This window comes from Podarcis gaigeae (assembly GCF_964106915.1).
Source record: "Podarcis gaigeae genome assembly, chromosome: Z".
NCBI classification, from domain to species: domain Eukaryota; kingdom Metazoa; phylum Chordata; class Lepidosauria; order Squamata; family Lacertidae; genus Podarcis; species Podarcis gaigeae.
In genome coordinates this window covers 49416009-49437604 of record NC_139691.1, presented here as the reverse complement: position 1 = coordinate 49437604, position 21596 = coordinate 49416009, and the positions used below count along the sequence as shown (strand labels likewise).

Genomic DNA, 21596 nt, shown 5'->3' with positions numbered 1-21596 from the left:
GCTTCACCAAAATAGACTTTGCAACAACAATGCTACCCACGTCTTCCTGCTTCACAGAGCAGCCCTAACCATGTCTGCTCAGAATTAACTCGCGTTGAGTTTAATGGAGCCCACAGCCAGGACGTGGCTGTAGGGATAAAGCCTACCTTATCCAAAGTTTATTGCATCAGGCAATCTTTCAGAGGCCTAGTGGGTTTGCTAAACTTCAAAAATTTAAGAGTGGGGAGGGAAAAGCCAGCACCGGCAAAATGCAAAGAATGAGTGTTTAAAATGCCCGCCTGGCATTTCCAGCGGAATTCCTTGATTTTCACAGGGAGGGACAATGCGCTCTTGAAACCAGAGGGGGTTGCCTGTGCTGGGTGTCGCTTTGAAGCACCCTGCCTGATGTAGGAGATGCAACCTCGTTTTTATGCTGTGCTCTGCATGGTTTACAAAATAATAAAATACTAAACCCTTACCTTTACTTTGTGTATACTGTTTGTTGTATATAAGGGATGTGTGCATATAAGGACTCAATTTTGTCATAACCACGCGGATTCAGTTGCTTTCCACTATAGGCAACTATCTTGCTGTGTAGTTTTATGATGACAAAAAAGGGGGTATGGGAAGGAAAGGAGTTGACTTTGATTGTGTAATTGAACAATAGAGTTGATAAAATAAACATTAATTGCAGTCTTTTGTTGTGGGTTGATTATTGAAATGACTCCGTCTGGCTCTGGGGTTGTGTTCCGAATCCGCTTTTCTAATCTCACAGCCTTCTTTCAAGGAGGTTCATGTTCTTTTCTGTGCTCAAAAGAATCAAAAGGAGTTTTGCTCTGAACTAACAAATGGAAACCCACCAAAGGGGCGGGGGGGGGGGGAGAATGATGGCATCCAACACAGGAAACTGCCATATACTAAGTCAGACCATGGCTTAGCTCAGTCCTGTCTAAAGCAGGGTTGGGAATTGTTTGTGACTCCCCAGATGTTGCCAGAGTCCAAATATGGCCTCCCCATTGCTCAGAGGACACTGCTTCCCATCTCTGGATGCAAATTTAACACCTTTGCAAGGAGCCCCACCTGGAGACACTGTCCTATTCCACTTTTTGGTGTGCCTCCATCTATAATCCAAAGTCTGGGGAAACTGTATGAGGGCACTCCTAACAAATTCCTGACTTTAGGAAGTGGACCAAGCAAGGGTGGCATTAGAAGATGGCTCAGTAGCATGCCATGCTTAATTCCACCCCCCCCCCTTGCTTGCATGGCAGTTTGATACCCAGTAAACAACAGTGCTAATGAGGTCCCAGCCTCCTGACACCTTAATTTTCACAGAGGTTAGACATTGCTTGATTGCTTGCTTGTTTACGTAGGCCTCTTCCATACTGCTCCTGAAAATCCACATTTTCCAAATCCATTTTGTGCATTGTAGCCTTCTGTGGTTCCATACCAATGGGGGTTGTTTGCTGTTCTTGCATTCTGTTGTGCAAGGGCCATAGGTTCTGCCTATTTCAGATCCTGAGTCATGTTGCTCTTTGGAGAAAAACAACACCCATGGACCCTTCCCAAACAGCCCATGAAACCCAATGATATTTCTATTACTATTTCTGGCAGAAATGAGGACATGTGCACTCTGTTTGTAGGAGACAGACTGAGGAGTAAATCTGTAGATTAAGATTTAAACTACCTATCCCACATGTGTGGGAGAATTACAAAAGAAAACAGGTTGTGAAAACAGGCTTTTTAGAAGAGTAAAACACTTGATGTTTTGTAGCTTAGTAAAGTTTAGGAACAAGGTACACCTTTTTATCCCTTTATTTGTAGTCTGCTGACCTCCCCCTCTTCACCCCCATTGAAGAGAATAAACCATGCATTTTTAGTAAGATAAGCAAAAAATGTTTACTTACACTTCAATGCAGACAGCAAATACAATGCAGGTAAAATAACCTCTCAGGAACAAAATGCAAGGGTTGGATTGCAAAATAGGTTTTGTGTGTCTGGAGCCCCTAGACACATATCTGATCAGTTTGGAAGCATAGTGGCGATAGTTTCCTCAGAGGCCGGAGGAAGTATAAAAAAAAAAAAATCTCCTTGTTACAGTATTCCCTCCCAGAGGAGTCAGGGGAAGTAACCATACCGTGGGTCCTATACAATACAATAATTTTAAGAACTCTCTGTGTACTAGCCCTGTGCTTGTCTAGCAAAAGAGACAATTGTGTTTCGGCTGCAAAGGGACTTCCTCCCAGGTAAATGTGTTCCTCCCTGCCCCTCACCCACCCCCTGCCTTTTCCATGTCAGTGCCCAGTGGAGGGGCATGGGCAGTGGCACAAAGGAGGAGTTAAGAGACAAGAGGAATGGAATAACCAAAAGCACATGATATTGCAAACCCATGTTACATGGCACAGCGACATGTGATGGATTTAGAAAGGCAAGATTTTGCCTTGTCACCGGTCACCCGGACAGTGGAAACATTGTGTGGTTAGTGCTCCAAAAATGCAGGAAGAAACAACCTGCCAAGGCAGCGATTTACAGGTACAAAACCGATGGTAAGAAATATATGCACACATACAAATAAGGTACATTTATTATGTACTGAACTGAACAAAAGCTAAAACCAACAACCGTACAAATGAAATATCATAACATACAAAATACATTATATAAATAATATAAAATATGAGGGATATTCAAAACCTGTCTAAAAAAAACACATGCTTTAAAATGTGGAAGTTAAAAGTGACTTGGGGAGGAGAGTAACATATCCAGATGAAAAATTTAATGCATGAGAACAGCAGCTTAATGGGGCAGGAGAGAAAAATCTAGCAACAGTCCCTGTTGATAATTTGCTCGAATCTGCCAAAAGGCAGGCCATGTACCATTTGGAAGTCCTACCTTGAAGGTTTGAGGGAATAAGAAGAGTCACCAGTCATCTTTAGTTATCTTCATAGGAATTACAGGCAAGAAACGCATGAGCCAAAAAATTGGTAGCCTCCAACCCCTTCACAAGGACAGAAATGTTCAGTGTTAAAGAGCTACCCTTAAACCAGCTGCCTAATACAGCAGAGGGTATGCAGTTCAGCTTAGCTTTAGTGAAATTGAAAAGGCATTTGGGAATAATTAAATTTCCCAAGTATCTAGCATGGCATGCAAATATAAGCAATGGACCTGTGCCAAAAGTCATTCCAGTACCGTAGCTGTACAACTGGGACCAGGTGAGTTTGTTTTTATTTTATTTTTTATTTTTTATTTTTTTATTTCTTTTGGTTGTTTTATTATTTATTTATTTTATTTATTGCAGGATTCATAGCCAAAAAAGACACTCAAAGCAGCTTTACAAGAATCATTCTTAAGATGGGTCACACAGCCTACAAAGAAATGACAACAGGAAATACAGAATATGGAGGAGGAAAAAAGCAAGCTGCAGCAGAAATCCTAAAACTTACCATTCTGAAAGTTGCTGGTTAAGTTTCTCTTCCTATAATTAATGTTTCACACGATCTCTTTCCAGGGGTTTGCATGTAAGGCCAGGAGCAGTGACCCCGCCAGCCGCTGCCTTAAACCTTCTTCCCAAAATAAACTATTGTTATACAGTGGTACCTCGGGTTAAGTACGTAATTCATTCCGGAGGTCCGTACTTAACCTGAAACTGTTCTTAACCTGAAGCACCACTTTAGCTAATGGGGCCTCCTGCTGCTGCTGCACCACTGCTGCGTGATTTCTGTTCTCATCCTGAAGCAAAGTTCTTAACCTGAGGTAATATTTCTGGGTTAGCGGAGTCTGTAACCTGAAGGGTATGTAACCCGAGGTACCACTGTATACCAATCTCTGAGCAGTGAGAGACGCCTGGGGTTCTGTGTGCTCACACAGGGTTTGGTATCCTTGGAATGAGGTGAAGGTTGTGGTGTCTTTAAGATATATGATTTATTTACATCTATATAGAACCTGAGCGTACGGTGGAGGGGCTCACAGCATTAACACCCTAACAGATCTTGGTCGCAGCCTTGGATTCCATCACAAATCAAGCATGTCTCTGGGTCCAGCTCCTCAGCCTGCTTTCAGCTTAGCTCTCAGCTGGTGAGGGCAAAAGCCCACCCAATTCCCCCCTTGGCACACATCAACTTCTTTGACTGTGCTCATTGTGGTGCTTGAGGGACAGGATTGTCACCCTTGCTCCCCTACCTCCAATCCCCACAGATAAAGGACCTCAATAACTGGAAGGGCATTGTGCAGAGCAGTGGTTCCCAACTGGGGTTCATGCAACCCACTCGGGGTTGTAGTGCCATTCACATAACAAAAACTAACATAGAGATAATCAACATTTTCAAATGTAGGGGGTCCATGGCTTGGCTTTTGAAAAACAGGGGGTCCTCAGTTCTTAGCTAATTGAGAACCACTGGTGCAGACTGACCCCCGCCTCCAAAGTCACAACACCATTATTTCATTTCAGTAACAAGTACGCACAGAGTTGCTGCAGTTACATAAAGCTGCCTTCAGGTGGCAATCATGCCAAGTTAAATGAAAGGAGCAATTTCCTATGTGAGCATTGCAAGATTCTAATCCACTCACCGTTGTCTGAAGATGATTCAAGCTCTTGGCTGCTTCTGTAGCTACAAACCCTGTGGCTCTTGCAAATGCAAGACTTATAAGCAGACACAGAGAGAGACCGGCTTACATCCAGCCCAGGCACAAGGACCTCCAGAGCTCACCTTTCAAATGTTCCCACCAGCCTTTTAAATGTGAAATCTGAGAACTGGCAAACCCTCTTAAGTGGAACATGGCTTTGCGTGCAAAAGGTGCCGAGTTCAATACCTGGCATCGCTAGTTTTGGAAAAACAAGAAATAGGTAGCAGCAGATGGGAAAGAAGATCTCTCGCCTGAAACCCTGGAGAGCGGCTGCCAGCCAGAGCCAACAACAGTGGGTTGGAAGGGCAAACAAGTTCACCTGGGAGGCCGCTTACTGCTTTGGGTGTGCAGGCACAGGAAGGCCTCTAGTTGGGGAAGAGATTAGCTGTGAATGAGGTAGAGAGCAGAAGCAGAGAGCCAGCATGTAAATCTTCCTTCATGTATAACAAAAGGAGGTTCATGAGGTGCAGACAAACCGCTGCACAATCACCCTAATTAAGAACAGTTTGGGAACAAGGTGGGTATCTGCTCTGGTAGCTGCAGAACCTCTGGCCCTCAGGCCAAATGCCCCCCCTCCCTTGTTTGGTCCCTGGGGCTCTCTGAGAGCTCATATGCACTGCTGGGCCTGCTTTTGCATCTGCGTCCACCCGCACTGGGATGTGGCCCCTGGGAGCTGGCCCAGGAGGGTATGTGGCTCTCCACTCCTGACCTATGAAATGACATATGCAGAAGGGTGTTGCACACCAGACTCAAAACACCTGGGGGTGCTGACCCAGTTTCTCTCTCTCTCTCTCTCTCTCTCTCTCTCAGGGCAGATCCACACTGTACATTTGAAGCACATCCTACACACATTTAAAACACATGACTTCCACCAAAGAATCCTGGGAACTGTAGTTTAAGGGTGCTGGGAATTGTAGCTCTGTGAGCAGGCTTTGGGTTACTGGCACCTCCTCCTTCTACAAAAACAAAAAAACAATGCTGAAGCGATATACTGCTGCTGTTTGTGAAAGTTCCTTTCAGCCACTATGGCTAACAACTCTCTCTAGACCACTCTTCCTGCAGGGATTTGCCTCCGACCTTTCCCCCCATTTTTCCCTTAAAAAAGAAAGAAAATAAATATGCAGAGTGAGTGAGTCACCCCACTTTGCACAGAACCCCACACATGAACCAGGAGCAACCAAGCCTCCTCCCACAACCAGTGGGGCTAGAAGATCGTGGGTGCTGCTGCTGCTGCTTTTTACCCCACTCTGAAGCACCACTAGCTTTCAACTCTCCCAGGTACACCAGCTCAACAGGTGAGATTAGCATCTCTGCCTCACAGCCTGTCTTTTCGGATGTTTCCCCACATCAAGGCAATGCTCTCTGCAGAGCAGGTGGGGCAGCTGGGTTGGAAGCTTCCAGCCAGAGGAGGCAACGCGTCCTCTGGGCATTGCATCACCCACACAAGAAACCTTTGTCTGCTTTTCCCAAGATGCCCTGCTTGCTCTTGGGCACCCTCTACTCCTCGGTCGTCAGTGTGCTTTCTGCCACCCTCTGCAGCTTTGAATGCTGCTGAATCAGTCTCAACCAGGCTGACTTCCTGTTGGAAGTGAGTCTGGATGCAAGGACCATGGAACTTGTGGCCCTCGGGATGTTCCTGAACTACAACTCCCATCATCCTGGCACTGATGGGAGGGGGAGTCCAGAAACATTCACAGTGTTCTCTGTCTCCGTCTTAATTCTTGCAAATGATGAAGAAACCTGTCGAACTGGGGCTGCATCACTTCACAGCACTGTGGGTATGTTAGGGTTGCCAGGCAAGAGCATTTCAGAAGCTGAGATTTCAAGGGCCTGAACTTGGGCCCTCAGGGCAGCCATTCGGGACAGAGGTTGGCAGGAAAAGGGGAGCAAGTGTGTGTGCCTGCAGGGAGGGGATGAATCCACATGACTGAAAGATGTGTTTAAAGATGTGTTTTCAAAAAATACATCCCCAAAACCTGCATACCAAGCAAAAAGGCGTTTTCAACCCCCTTTCCTTCTGAAAAGCTGGGATATATTTTTCAGGGTAGGGAGCTTCCCCCATTATGTGGCCTTCACTGCTCCCAGCTGCAATCTGAAGTGATGCCATCAAGACAAAGCTCTGCTACCCACCTGCTGCTTGTGAGTTCATTTGTTACAGGAAGAGGAGAGGACTCTGAGCAAATAACCAGACTAAAGCTGCAGCCCGCCATTAATTTTATTGCTGGCAAGTTCAGGTGATTCAGCTGCTGTAGACAGTCTTGAGATGATGGTGGTTTTGCAAGCTTAGCTTTGCAAGCATTATTCATTGTTGATGTTGGTTGTTATTTCACAAACTTTGATAGCTCCAGGAAAGTTCAGTGGGTGACTAAGACTAGGAGCATTTTTGCACAGCTTTGGGTGGTTATTGAATGATGGCCCTTCCTGGAGAAAGTGGAGCTCTGCCTCCATTGCACATGATTTGAGCCCCTGCAGTAGAGCCTCTCTATAGCTGGAAGCTGCAAATGGTGACGGATGCACCCGCGAGGAAGTTATTGGGGCACACCACTCTGGCGATATGTGAAATCTCTGAAGTCCAGCACCGAATTTTCAGGAATTGAACTCATTCATTCAATATCAGTATGTTTCTTGTGACACTTCAATCACATTCCCCAGGATGGCCTGCAAAATGAATAAAACAATTAAAATACAAATACAAAATAACATATATTAAACTGAAAGCCACAAAATCGTACGAGCAACATAGCGTTGCACACCACCCTCAGTCTCCAAGGGGTGCGAGATTCCAGGGGTTCCAGGAGCTTACCCAGGGTCAGCTTTCCTTGGAATGAGGCTCAGTGGAGACTGTGGTGTCTTTATGACATATGGCTTATTTGTACATATATGCAACCTGATACTACCATGGACGGGCTCACAGCATTAACACCCTCAGAAGGTCTTGCTTCTCCCCTGGCCACAGCCCAGGCATGGCTCTGCCTCCCAGCTGCTAAGGCTGCAGCCTGCTTGCTTCCAGCCTCGCACACACAACTCTCAACTCTGGCTTTTGTCTTACCAGCAAGTGGTGCAAGGGCATCCCACCCATTTGCTGTCTGTCATGGAGCCACTTCCTTTGTTACCTTAATGGCCCCTACCCAGAGGGCCATTACCTCATCAGGAAACTAGCCTGGCTTTTCCAGGAATTGAATCCATGCTGGTTCCAGGAAGTAGAAGGGGGCTCAAGCATACAGCCTGCCCAACCCCCTTAACGCTAAGAACTGAGATTGTATATTTTGGGGGAAATAGGGAGACACCACTGAGAAGGCCCAGTTCTGGTAACCGCATGCCTCACCTCAGTCAGCAGGTGACACTATTGAAATGTGTGGCTAAGTCAGGCACCCCCTAACCTGCAGCCCTCCAGATGTTTTGGCCTACAACTCCCATGATCCCTAGCTAACAGGACCAGTGGTCAGGGATGATGGGAATTGTAGTCCAAAATATCTGGAGGGCAAAGGTTGGGGATTCCTGGGCTAAGTCCTTCCAATGTAAGGCAGCCCTTCCAATCCCTTGAGAATAAAACTGTTAAGGGCTTTAAAGGTTGAAAGAAACAACATTTTAAAATAGTTGATCCAGGGCAGGTGTATTATGAGCTAAATTTTTATATTTTATAAATTTTTATATTGTCTTATGCAAACCACTATAGGGTTTTTGTTTATGATGATTAAGCACCACAGTACATAAAATCTAAATAAATAACACTCCATTCCAGTTTGTAAATCTATGGCTGTGAACCAACCATATATTGAAAGCACATCCTTTCCCCACTCGCCAAAGAATATTGGAAACTGTAGTTCACTCACAGGGCTACAATTCCCAGCACCCTAAACAAACTACAGCTTCAGTGAGGGGAGAGGAGGATGTGCTTTACATGTGTGATCAGAACTCACATTAGTTTCAAACCACCTTCAGAGGCTGCCCCGTAGGTAGCACTGAGGCTCCTCTGATGCCTTAAGCAGCCCCTCATCCCCACCCAACAGTGCTCCACAATCTTGCTGCAGGAGCGGAACAATTTATGCAGACAACCCTGCAAAATGTGCTTGGCTTGCCAATCCTCTTTCCCCCAGTTGTTGTGGAAGTTGTTCTTCTGATGCACAGCACCAGCTGCACATGCCCATAACTGCTCCACAGACTCCGACTCCAGACTGGGCCACAGATAGTCCCTGAACCGAGAGGCACCGCCAGGTCCAAGCACATCCCAACAAAGGCCCAAGTGGCACAGTGTGCTATTGGAAATGAGTGCTTGGCTTCCACAGGGGTTTGGCTCTCTGGCTGTTCTCCCCAGCATCAAGAACACACCAGGACGTCTAGCACATTCTCCGCCACTTGTGGCTCCTACCCAGCCAGCAACACTTGTGTGTGTTGCAGAAAGGCCCACACCAAGCTGCTCTTCTTATTTTTAGAGTTGACCTTACATCGGGGTTAGCCATTCATCTGCCTGTGGCCACAACAAGGTGTGAACCAGTTCCACAAAGCCAGCTGTGCCTGCTTGTCTCCCTGCTGAGAAAGAGAGACAGAGAAAGGCAGGTGTAAATTAGTTAAGAGACAAGTGCCTCTTGCTTCTCACATTCTTATTCTTGGTTCAGAAATACTGATGAAGTTTTCATTTGTTTCTGAGCATTTGTGCCTGGCTCTTGAGATCGCTTGTGCAAAACTTCAAGAGAGTTATATATATATATTTAAAGAACAACAAAAAATACCAAAGCAGCCTTCACCCAATGGTCCCCAAGCAGTATATCATCATCACCACCATTGTCGTCATAGATGTTGTTATTATTGTTAAAATGTATATCTTATCCTTCCTCTCAATGGAGCACAGGGGGCAAACTACAAGCAACGAAGCAATAAAAGCACAATTAAAATATCTTAAAACAATTCCAGTGCCAATGCACTGAGAGAGTTCTCTGCTTAAAGAGCATATTGGAAGGAAGGTTTTTAATGGGGAAGACAAGAGAGATGGCAGCTGTCTCATAACTGACAGCAGACGTTCCCCGTGGGTGAATGACGCAGCACTAGGGAGGGCCCAGTTCCTGCACAGTGTGGAAGGAACCTCCTGATAAGTGACCATAGCAGCTTGTTTGTTTAGATCAGGATAAATGTGTGAAAGCTGCAAGCAGTTATTTCACCAAGGTCTGTTGTATTCACTATTTTCCCCGTTAACATGGCTGGCCCACCCATGAGGCAAGCTGAGGCAACCGCCTCTGGTGGCAGCATCTACAGAGACAGCAGATCCAGCCTTCAAAGAATGCACTGCCCACTGCTGCCACCGCTGCCATGGTGTCAGTGCTGGTATGCTCCTTGGAGACTGGCTTTTGAGGGGGCTGAAGACACGCCTATGCCTGCCTGGGGCTGCCCTCTGGGGTCTCCTGGGCTCTGCACCCACACAGCACGATTGAAAGCAGCCCCCTCCCCACCCCCTGTGACAGCCTTTGGTTCCCATTTCAACTGTTAGGTAAGGTTAATTTGATACTCCCTCTCTGGTTGACTCACCCGTTCTTCCCTAGCCAGAGGGGCCACCATTTTGTGGTTCGCCTCAGGTGCCAAAATGTCTTGGGCTAGACCTGTCCATTAAGAATGGTGTTTCACTTGCTTCCTTGATAGGCAGAGCTTTAAGGACATAAGGTCATCAGAAGAGCCTGCTGATCAGGCCAAGGGCTCATCGATCCAACATCCTGCTCTCACAGTTGCCAACCAGATGCCCCAATAGGAAACCCACAAGTATGACCCAAGCACAAGAGCAGCCCTTTTCCCCTCCTGTGGCTCCCAGCAACTGGTGTTCAGACGCATCGCTGCCTCTGACCATGGAGACAGAGCATGTCATTGTGGCCAGTGAATCTGTCTAATCCTCTTTCAAAGCCATCCCTGCCTCCTGTGGGAAGGAGTTTCACAGTTTAACTCTGTGCTGCATGAAGAAGTCCTTTCTTTTATCTGCCCCAAATCTTTCTTTCTAGTGGTAAGAGAGAGAATGGAAACCCTTTTCTCTATCCAGCTTTCTGCAGAATTAAGGGGTGCCTTGTTTTCTGTACATGTAGGCAAATGTAGAGGCACTCTAGACAGTTAGGCAAAGTTGTTTGGTGGGTGCTGTGCCCTTGAGTCCTATTAGATAAATTGCAGCACTGCTGCCACACAATTGACATGCATTGTTCTCTTTTGTGGTTGCTAACAATAACTCTCATAAATATTAGATTGATAAATAGAATGTTAGCAGAGAAAATGGGTTTGTTTGGCACATCAACACAGCCAAAGCGTAACCCTTTACCTAGGGTTGTAATTTAAGGAAGCAATTTCCTCTGTTGCAAGCCATTCAAATGAATTTGAATCCATACCTACTAGGCAGATTTCCTACAAAAATCCATTGCTCTGAGCTGAGGCAATGGCATTCAGATCCAGCTTGTTCACCTCCCTGATGTAACTGGAATCCAAAGCCCCCTGGAAAAAGTCTTCCTGGGGGTCCATCCTTAGAACAACTACCCCCAACTGCATGCCATCCAGATATTATCCCTGGTCATTGGCTGGCTGGGGCAGATGGGAGCTGGAGTCCAAAGCAGGAGTTGGCAAGGTTTACCTTGTCTGGGCCGGTTCACTCCAGCAGAGATCCCTCTGTGGGCCAGATTGCGCGCACGCAGGCCCATGATTTGCAGTGTCTGCCTCTGTGCAGACACGATTTCCAGCACCTGCACAGATGCAATTTCCAACACCGCGGAAGCGAGTCTCCACGCTGCACTGGTTTAGCGCAGCATGCAGGGACTCACCAATCGGGCAGCTCAGTTTGGGGGCAGCTCATGGGCCAGTAAAACGGCCCCCGTGGGCCACTTGTGGCCCATGGACCTTAGGTTGCCAACCCCTGATCCAAACCATCTGTATACTGCCAGTTTGGCATAGGCTGCCCTCCAGTAGCTAAGCCTTCTTCTATCGCAAGTATTTTCCTATTCAAACATTAGACATACTAATGCTGATCTGTGGAGGATTTGTTTTTTGTTCTCTGTTTGGGTTTTCCCCAGTGACAGGCACTTTGGCAAAGAGGGCTCTATTCTCTTGCAACTGAGGCATCCCAAATGTGTAAATAACCAGGCATTCAAAATAAGAATGGTTTACCTGTATTGATCCATCATACATGTTAATGAATTGGGTATGATAGCTGTGGAAGCTGCTCTTCATCAGAACCACCACAGACCTGGCATTTATTGTCATTCTATTGCTGGAACCCAGGGAGGCTGCAGCATTCATGAAGCAATGCAGGGGTGCAAGCAGCTCCTTGGATGGGAACCTTTTCTATGTAGCTCACAGTAAAACTAGACAGTCACCAACTAATATGACTCTAAAAGAGTTAGACATAGGACTTATCCACACCTCTGTTCCCTAGGTAAACCTGCTCTTTAGCACTGAATCAGAATGAAAAGCAAGTGGGTTCTTTGTGAATTGCTGTTTGTTCCAATTTAGCACTAAAGAGCAGGTTTTCCAGGCAAAGTGATGGGGCAGAGGCGAAACCATTCAGATCTGTGCCTAGAAAAGTCAAACAGAAAATTGCTCAGATTTGTGCTTTATACGCATAGGACAAGCAGCAGTGTGCACATATTTCTCAAACACATTTCTGGTGGATTTCTCTAGCAATGGCTACTAGCCGAGATACTCTGTTTTATCTCCACAGTTGGAGGCGGGATGCCTCTGAGTACCCATTGCTGGGAATTGCAAGTGGGAGGAATATTGTTTTCAGATCCTGCTTTCAGGCTTTCCAGGAGAGGATTGGACCCTGTGAGAACAGGATGCTGGACTAAATGGGAGCCCTCTGGCCTCATCCTGCAGCCAGGCTCTTCTTAATGTTTATAGGAAACCAATGGGGACCACATGCAAGGGTAAATAAATAAATAAAATTGGTAAACTAAAATCTTATTATTACTGGTGTTCAGAGACATGGGATGGCACACAGAGGCCTCCTCCATTTGATGTAAATCAAGGCACTGCAAATTTAAATTGCTCTGCTTTATTAAAGAAGTGATTCACTGGAGGCACACTCCATTGTATCTCAGGACAGATGGATGTCAACAACAACAGAGGCATGCGCCCTCTGATCCTGAAGGAAGCATATAGCCATGAGGACTAATAACCTATTTTCCTTTTAAAATCATATGTCCGCAACCATCACCATTTCTTGTGGTGGCAGATAGGTCCACTCATAAGGCCAAGGAGTCAGTTCGTGGCTTAAATGAGATTTGCACTAGGATCCAACTGACTACAACCTTCCCCAAGACCTCCAGATGTTTGCAGAATACAAACCCCATCAATCATCCCTGACCACTGGCCATGCTCGGTGGGGCTGACTGGAGCTCTAGCCCTTGCCATCCAGAGGGGCACCGTATCAAACTACAAGTAACTTGTTGTGTGAGCATGTTTGCTTTTTAAAGTGTGCATCAGTGTTAACTTGCAAGTTGCCTTGGGACAATTTATATGCTAAAATGCAAGGCAGAAATAAATGTGTGTTTTTCTTCTGGACACCCACCAGATCTCTCAATATAATCCAGTGGGACTGGATTATTTCCAGACAGAGCTGTTCCTGTGGGCTGAAGCCTCATGCAGCAATGTGGGTCAGTGGTGCCTCTCTAGTGCAAAGTCTGTGCTGCTGTATTTTGCTGTTGCGGTTTGCTGCCAGCCAATATTATAAGTACAATATTGATAAATATAATGGTAGGACAGAGGGGACCTTGAGGAAAAAATATAGGAGTGCATTCATGCAGCTCAGTGAGACAGAATCACAAAAGAAACTGCCGGCGTATTGGAAAGAAAGAAGAGGGGTTACTTCAAGGTGACTGGGTTTTAAAAGGTGGCAAGGGTGTGTTTAAACGTCAAATGAGCAAATGCGTTTTCCCATCACAAGTGTCTATTACTGCTCTTCCCTGGGGAGGCCCCTTCTCCCAAGCCCCTCCCCGTGTTCAAAAGGCGGGGAATTAATAAATGCCTCTTTGCTGGGCCAGGACTGGCCGTGCCTCTGCCTTCCTTCTTGACTTGAGCAATGATTTCTCTGAGAACTAATGAAGGGTTTGGATGCTTTAATTTGTTTGCTCAGATTAGATTCTGAAAATAACCTAAATTATTCTAATAGGCAGTTAAGTCCCTGCGGAGCATCTGGATAAAATGAAGCAGAAATAAGGAGCAAAAGTCGTCGGGGGGGGGGGGCTTACAGGACATTCTTCTGGGCCCACTTTCAGTTTCGGGTGGTAAATATTGCATTTTCAGAAATCGGTCTTGTAGGAGGGGCAACATATAAAGTCGCCCACATGGGAGCATGCGCCTGCAATGAAATGGTGCAGTCGCTCAGAGGGAGAGCATCTGCCTTGCATGCAGACGGTCCCAGGTTCAATTCCAAATGGCCTCCCCAGGGAGGCTGGGAGTCATTCCCTGCATGAAACCCTGGAGAGCCACTGCCACTCAGTGTAGACAGTACTGAGCTAGATGACCAAAGGGTCTGACTTGGTAAGGCAACCTCATTATGGCTGGCAGCACTGGGTTGAACGCTCCTCCTGCAGTGAGTTCCATAGGTTAACTATTGGTTGTGTGCAAATGGGGCTCAATCTTCTGCCAAGTGGTTTCACTGGATGACCCCCCGAGTTTAGTATTACAGGAGAGGGCAACCCAATATTCCTTCTTCCCCTTTCACTCTGTTGAATAGCCCTTTGAATCTCATGAGATTCAAACATTTAAGTAGGCATAATTGATTCCTGCCTCTTCTTTGCCTAGCTTTTTATCTCTTTGATCCTGCTTCTCTTTCTACAGATTGTGGGAGTAAACCTTTCTGTCTGTCTGCTTAGAACAATAGATTCATAGAGTTGGAAGGGACCCAAGGGTCATCTAGTCCAGCCCCCTGCAATGCTTGTTTAAAAACAAAGTATGGCATGTTTACAACTCATTTTATCCTGGTCTTTTTTACTGCAAAATGGCAATCAAACACAAGCATCTGATATGGAGGGAGGTATTTTGTAAACAGCTGTGAGGTTTTATTCCGTTTTGCAAATAAACCACTCAGAGGTTTTTATTTAATCAAGCTGTCTAAAAGTCTTGTGGATATAAATAAATAAAATAAACAAACTTCCCTCCCGAGGAGGAAGCTTTTAATTACACTTGCAGTAGCCTCCATACACTTTGCCTGTTTGCACTGGACAGTTTGGTGATGCAACTGGTGTTTCAGGATAAACAGGGGTGGTTGAGAAATAACTATGAATCAGGTTGGGTAGGGAGGCTGTCAACAGTATCCTCCAGATTCTCCATAAAGAGGGAGTGAGCAAAATATTTATTTTATGACACTTATATTTCACCCTTCCTTGAAGGAACTTGTGGTGGTATACATGCTTTTCTCCTTCCCCACAATTTGCCCTTACCACAAACCATGTAATTTGTTGTTTGCTATTTGTAGGTCAGACTGAGAGATTGCAACCAGCCCAGTGTCACCCAGTGAGCTTCCCTGCTAAGCAAAGATCTGAACTTGGGTCTCTGCAATCCTGGCCCAACTCTGGCTCTCATGCGGACGACTACACGGCTAGTGTGGAATCAGCAGCTGCTAGACATTAAGCCACACCCAAGTGTCCCTGAAAACTAGGTCATTCTGGAGCCTTGCAATAATGACACAGCACAGGTTGAAGTGAGTTAAGGGACTGTTATCCCAGGATAGCAGAAGGTGCCAAGAAGAAACACAACAGCTCTCTCTGTGTGTGTCTCTCCCCCCCCCCCCCCTTAAGGTTTTCCTCCTTCACTGGAACTACGTCAAACTGTTGGTGCTCACCACAGGCACCTGTGCAAACATGCCGTGTTTGTTTCTGGTCTTAATTTTGCTGATTACACCTCAGCAGGGCCTTGCAACATGGCTGGTGCTCCCAGGTGGATCTCCCCTGAGGAAGCGGAACTCTTGTAATTATATGCAATGTTCTTCTTATTCGCAGTTAAACAAAATGCCCACACGGGACCTTGATGTCATGAAGGATCGTGCACGCTGCAGCCACGAGGAACAACGGCGTTCCCTCCTTCTCCATGGTTGCTCCTCCTTTATTGTGGCATTTCTGCCCCACCTTTCTTCCAAGGAGTTCAAGGGGGCCCATGTGGCTGAGTGGGGATTTGAACTCTGGTCTCCCAGGTCCTAGCCTGACACTCTAACCACTAGGCCCCCACTGGGTCTCTAGCATGTCACAGGGCAGGGCCAGATTGGATAACTTCCCTTTCACCGTTGAAGTTAATTTTAAATAAGTATAAGCCATCTTTCTGGACCCAAAGTCACTCCATTTATTTATTTATATTTTATACAGTTTATTCAAAACAGGCAAACAGCTATTATTTTGCCATAAAAATAAATTCTTCACAACAATTGAAATGTTGAAGAAAAATACCTCCGCCCCCAAAATAAAAAGTAGACCAGCACCACCTAAAAATGTTTACACCCCGTTTTTCTTTCATAACAGAGCTCAAGGTGGCTTAAAGTGGGGCAGGGGATCCCCGCGTGGTCCCCCATCAAGGCACTGACCAGACCCAAATCTGTTTAGCTTTAAGCAAGTGGGTTGCAAGAAATGCCCTCAAACTACAGATGGACTTTTGACAGGCGCGGCCTGTCATCAGCACCTAACTCCTGCGCTCAAAAGCTTCCACTAGCTTTCCAGGCCAACATAAAAGTCCGGGTGGCGCTGTGGGTTAAACCACAGAGCCTAGGACTTGCTGATCAGAAGGTGAGCTTCGAACCTCCAGAATGGGGTGAGCTCCCGCTGCTCGGTCCCTGCTCCTGCCAACCTAGCAGTTCAAAAGCACGTCAAAGTGCAAGTAGATAAATAGGTACCGCTCCGGCGGGAAGGTAAATGGCGTTTCCGTGCGCTGCTCTGGTTCGCCAGAAGCGGCTTAGTCTTGCTGGCCACATGACCCGGAAGCTGTACGCCGGCTCCCTCGGCCAATAAAGTGAGATGAGCGCCGCAACCCCAGAGTCGGTCACAACTGGAACTAATGGCCAGGGGTCCCTTTCCCTTTATTAGTTTACAAGGCCCTGAACAACCTGATTCCAGGATACCTCAAGGACTGCCTGATCCCCTATAACCCTGCCCAATTGCTGAGGGCTTTGGGGGAGCTGTTGTTCGTGGTCCCCGTGGCTTGGAGGCATGACTCATGAGAGCCCACGAGGAGCCTGCTGAATCTGCCCAAAGGACGCAGCATCCTGGTGGCCCCAGTGAAAAGCCCACAAGCAGGACCTGACAAGAGCACGTTCCCCTCCTGCCCCCCCCCAAGACTGGCATTCAGAAGCATTACCGCCTGCAAAATGCCTACCGTACCCACCAGGGGCCCTGCATTCAATATTAGGGGCCCAATTTTGTGGGATTCCCTTCCAGTTGAGGCCCCTCCCTCCTTGTTTCATTTCTAGCACCTACTGAATATTTTTGCATTCCTGAAGACCTTTCAACTGAAGTCTTTTATCAATCTGACTGATATTTCTCTTTTCTGTATTGTATTTCTCGTATATTGCTCAGAAACTATTGTAGCTAAGCAGTATATACACTGTGTGAGTAAAATTGATCTGGGACACCTTTCCACTTATTATTTATATCGTGCCTAAAATATTTTATTATTATTTAAAGTATTCCTTAGCTCCCTTGATCAGAAAGGTCTTTAAGCAGAGGCTTGACAACCATATGTCAGGAGTGCTCTGATGGTGTTTCCTGCTTGGCAGGGGGTTGGACTCAATGGCCCTTGTGGTCTCTTCCAACTCTATGATTCTATGAAAGGACTCCAGAGCAGTGTTCAGTATTGAGATTAAGTGAATGCTGCATACTTAATTCATCTCAAATAACCACCATCCCATGGACCAATATGCACAGTCACATAGTCACTTGCAGAGATGGGGAGCTTGAAAGAGTAAGGGAAACCCACCTTCTGCTCTCATTTAGGCGCTGGTTTACACCCTGCACTTGCCTTGCTACTGTTTTGAGCTTCTGCAGATTCATTTCTGGATCTCCAAAGTTCTTGCCAAAATATTACAATTCCTACTTTTCCAGACCATTGACTTTGCTGGCTCTATTGTTGATGGAAGTTGCGAGTCCAGACCTGGGATAGCTCAGTTGGTAAAGCATGAGACTCTTCATCTCCGGGTCGTGGGGTTGGGGAAAAGATTCCTGCACTGGTGTAGGTGACCCTCAGGGTGCCTTCCAACTCTATGATTCTGTGTTTCTAACCCCTGGAGGGCAGCTGGTTGGGTACGCTTGGCTGCAATCCTGTCCAGGACAATTTAGAAGATCGTTAAAAGAGCTGCCTGTATTTCTGAAAGGATCCAGCTCCAAGCATGGCAGACTTCGGGCAGGCCCCTGCAGCCCACCAACCCCAAGCCTGTGCTTTCAGTCTTTATCTCAAGCCCCTCTTTACAGCATTTCATCAAACCAATTGCAAACTCCGTAACCGTGCTTAGACTATTGCTCCCTATTTTACAGCCAGAGCCCATTTAATCAGCCCAAAATGGTGTGCCCTTTTGTGCATAGCTGGAACTCTGGAAACAAAGTTGCAGGTACACACCCACCCACCCTGTGCTCCACATGGCAGATCTAACCGAACCATTACAGCATTATTAATTGGAAGAAACAAACCAAACATTTTGCCTAGAAGCAGCAAAAAGCTATAAAGCGGGCAGCTAGGAATCCGTTAATTTGCCCAGCGTGTGAAGAGGGAACAGCTGTCCCTGGAACTGACTGTCCCTGCATGACCTCTGCCTACGCAGGACAGGAATTCCAAACAGTGACTGAATTCTATGCAGTTTGCTACACACACCAAGGAGTAATCTCATTATGTCTGATGTCCGCAGAGTCTCTTGGTGTGTGTGGTTTCCTTCCTTCTTTCTTTCTTTCTTTCTTTCTTTCTTTCTTTCTTTCTTCCTTCCTTCCTTTCTTCCTTCCTTCCTTTCCTTCCTTTCCTTCCTTTCCTTCCTTTCCTTCCTTCCAGCATTCCATTTTGCTGCATGTCATCTGGTATTAGAAATTTGGTGTACCTGGTGTATTTCAAGCCTAGACCCACTCCATTCAATACTAGCTTTTGAATCAGCTTTCAGGCCCTCAGGATTTTGACTGCCTTGACCCAGGTGCCCATAATTTGGGGAGGTACATTCCCACTCAGAAAACACTTAGTGTGGTCCACATGAATGAATGCTGCACTTGCTGGCATTGAAATAGGCAGAAATGGTCATTTTCCTAGAGAGTGATCAGAATGTTTCTAAAGCAGGGTTCAGCAAACTTATTCAGCCGTGAGCCGGTCCACCGTCCCTCAGACCATGTGGTGGGCCGGACTATATTTTGGGGGAGGGAAAATGAATGAATTCCTATGCCCCACAAATAACCCAGAGATGCATTTTCAATAAAAGCACACATTCTACTCATGTAAAAACACACTGATTCCTGGACCATCCGCGGGCCGGATGGAGAAGGCGATGCGGCCCACAGGCCTTAGGTTGTCTACACCTGTTCTAAAGCCTTGAAACCCTTTCGCTTAAGAGCACCTGAAAACACCTGGCTTTAGTTCTAAATCTGGGCACAACTTCCAGAGTAAAACTGCTTAAAATAAAATTTAGCAGCAAATTTGGTTCTGTAGAATTTGGACTCAATCAAGGCTGGGTGGGCATTGTTCACCTGAAAGAAAAGTAACAGCCTTTGTCCCTCTTTAGGTATTAAATCAGCACTGCAAGACTGATCTTATCTTGTGCACATTTCCTTAACACAGGAATGGGTGACTTCTGCTACTACTCTGTGCATTTTATTGCTTTCAGTCTTCACAATTTGCAAACTTTGGGGTTTAAAATGTACATATATGTCTTGTGGACCCTTTGTGTGTCGGATGAAGTGGGCCTTTCTCCATGAAAGTCAGTGCCACCCAAAATATGAAAATGGTTTCCAAGGTGCCACAGGATTCATTTTGTTTAAAATGTAATAAGAACCTATGAAGAGACAGGCTGCTGGATCAGGCCCATGGGAGCACGCTGCTCTCTGAGTGGCCAGCTAGATGCCCCAAGGGGAAGACCACAAGCAGGACCTAAGGCCAACAGCACCTCTTCCCAACTGTGATTCCCAGCCATTGATATTGAGGGGAATATAGTGGGTCTACTGGCCGGCTAAACCAGGGTCTCAAACCCTGGGTGAGTTAGGGACTCGGGCAGATGGAATGGATGAGACCAAGAGTGGGTCCCACGGTCAAGAAGGCAACGTGCATGTGCTGTAGAGGGAAGTGAGGGGCAGATGGGGCTCATCCACCTGGGAAGTATCCCATCTAGGAGAAGGAAAACTCTGATTCTAAACCTTTATTGCCCTGCAGGATATCTTCAGGAGAATAAATAGCTAAGACCTGAACCCTAAACAAACCCAGAATGAAGTCCCTAAGAGGGTTGGATGGCGCCTTGCACACCTCCTTCCAGCAACTCCTGCAGCCAAGCTGGTGCCAAACGTATTGCTCTGCTTCCCTTTGGACCATATCAGTGAGGCCGAGAGGGAGGGGTCTTGTCGTTTGGGCAGCCCAGGACCTCCAGACACCTTGCACCCTGGGGGTGTCACTTTGGTGCTGATAAGGCAGAGGTCTGACTTCACCCCCAGAGTGCACTCCATTGTCTCTTGAGACAGATAGATGCGAACAATACTGGCTCCAACACTGGAGACAGAATGATAGGCAGAATACATATCGCTGAACTAAATGGGCCAATTTAAGGCAGTTTCATGCGCACCAGCTGCCTGCTCTTGGTCCCAGATATATGGGCCAAACTGCCCATGAATATGTCTTATTTAGTAACCCTTGATAGCCTCATCTTCCATGAATTTATCTAATCCTCTTTTAAAGCCATTCAAGTTGGGGGCCATCACTACATCCCCTGGGAGCAAAGCTGACTCTGCGCTGTGAGAAGGAGGACTTTCCTCTGCCTGTCCTGAATCTTCCAACATCCGGCTTCATTCTGAGCACCTGTGAGGAATCTAGGCAAGGTTGATGCATTTCATTTTCTTTCAACATTTGAAATGAGAGTTTGTGTGCAAAAAGCTTGAGAATCTAAAAAACAAACACTAATGGTACCACAACTCAGGACCACCTACATGTGACCTGAAATTATTCTCTCTCTCTTTCTGCCCCTTTCCACAGACACTACCTGTTGATGCTGCATTCCAGCAGAGTATCCTTTGGGGCAAACATGTGGGAATTCCTGGGCAGCTGAGCATATCTCACATATCTCATGCAACCCAGGCCTTTAGGGACATCGCAAGACCATGACACATGTGTTTCTCTCTTTGTCATCTGGCTGTAAGGAATCCATTGTCTTTTTAAGAGTGGGGGCACACTTTCCAGTGTGGATTAGCAGCAGCCCATGAACTTGAGAGAGAAATAGGAACAGGCACAATAAACAACAACAATAATAATAATTGGCTGCCTGGGGAGGTCTTTTTGAGCAGCCCCCAAATCCAGCTACCCGGTCCCTTTGTTGTGTGTGTTTTATGCTCGTATATTCACGGAGGGAGGAGAGGGCTATGGATGGCTACTTGCCGGGATGCCACTGCTCTGCCTCCATAGTCAGAGGCAGCGATGCCAATACGAGTTGCTGGATGGCCCTCGTACATGGCTCCTGCTTTTGGCTTCCCCACTGAGGCATCTGGGTGGCCAATATGGGAACAAGGATGCAGGACGAGATGGGCCATTGGCCTGATCCAACGAGCTTGTCTGCGCGCAAGGCGTGCGTTTTTGCTGTGGAGATGAGGCCGAGGGTGATGCCCCCACCCCGCCAGTTTCCCACACCTTCTCCTTTTGCATGCACACGGTGCTTGGTGGTGCATCGTTGCAGACTCACCTGAGGGATATGGCTAGTTCCATCCCGGAGCTTGAGCTGCGTTGCTATGGCACCTGGCCGGCTGCCTCACGCCCTGCTTCCCCGCCCGGCCAGCTGAACTCCCTCCGGCAGGCGAGGAGGCGTTTTCCAGGCGGATCGTACCATCTACAGC

General features: G+C 46.7%; 1 long non-coding RNA gene across 1 annotated transcript; it reads right to left on the bottom strand.

Moving 5' to 3' along the window:
- Positions 1–2542: 2542 nt before the first annotated feature.
- On the bottom strand, positions 2543–21586 carry LOC310837028. The gene is made up of 3 exons (XR_014560341.1): positions 21446–21586; positions 9045–9129; positions 2543–7257 (listed from the first exon to the last, which is right to left on the bottom strand). It is a non-coding gene; the product is annotated as an uncharacterized lncRNA (long non-coding RNA).
- Between the last annotated feature and the right edge of the window lie 10 nt (positions 21587–21596).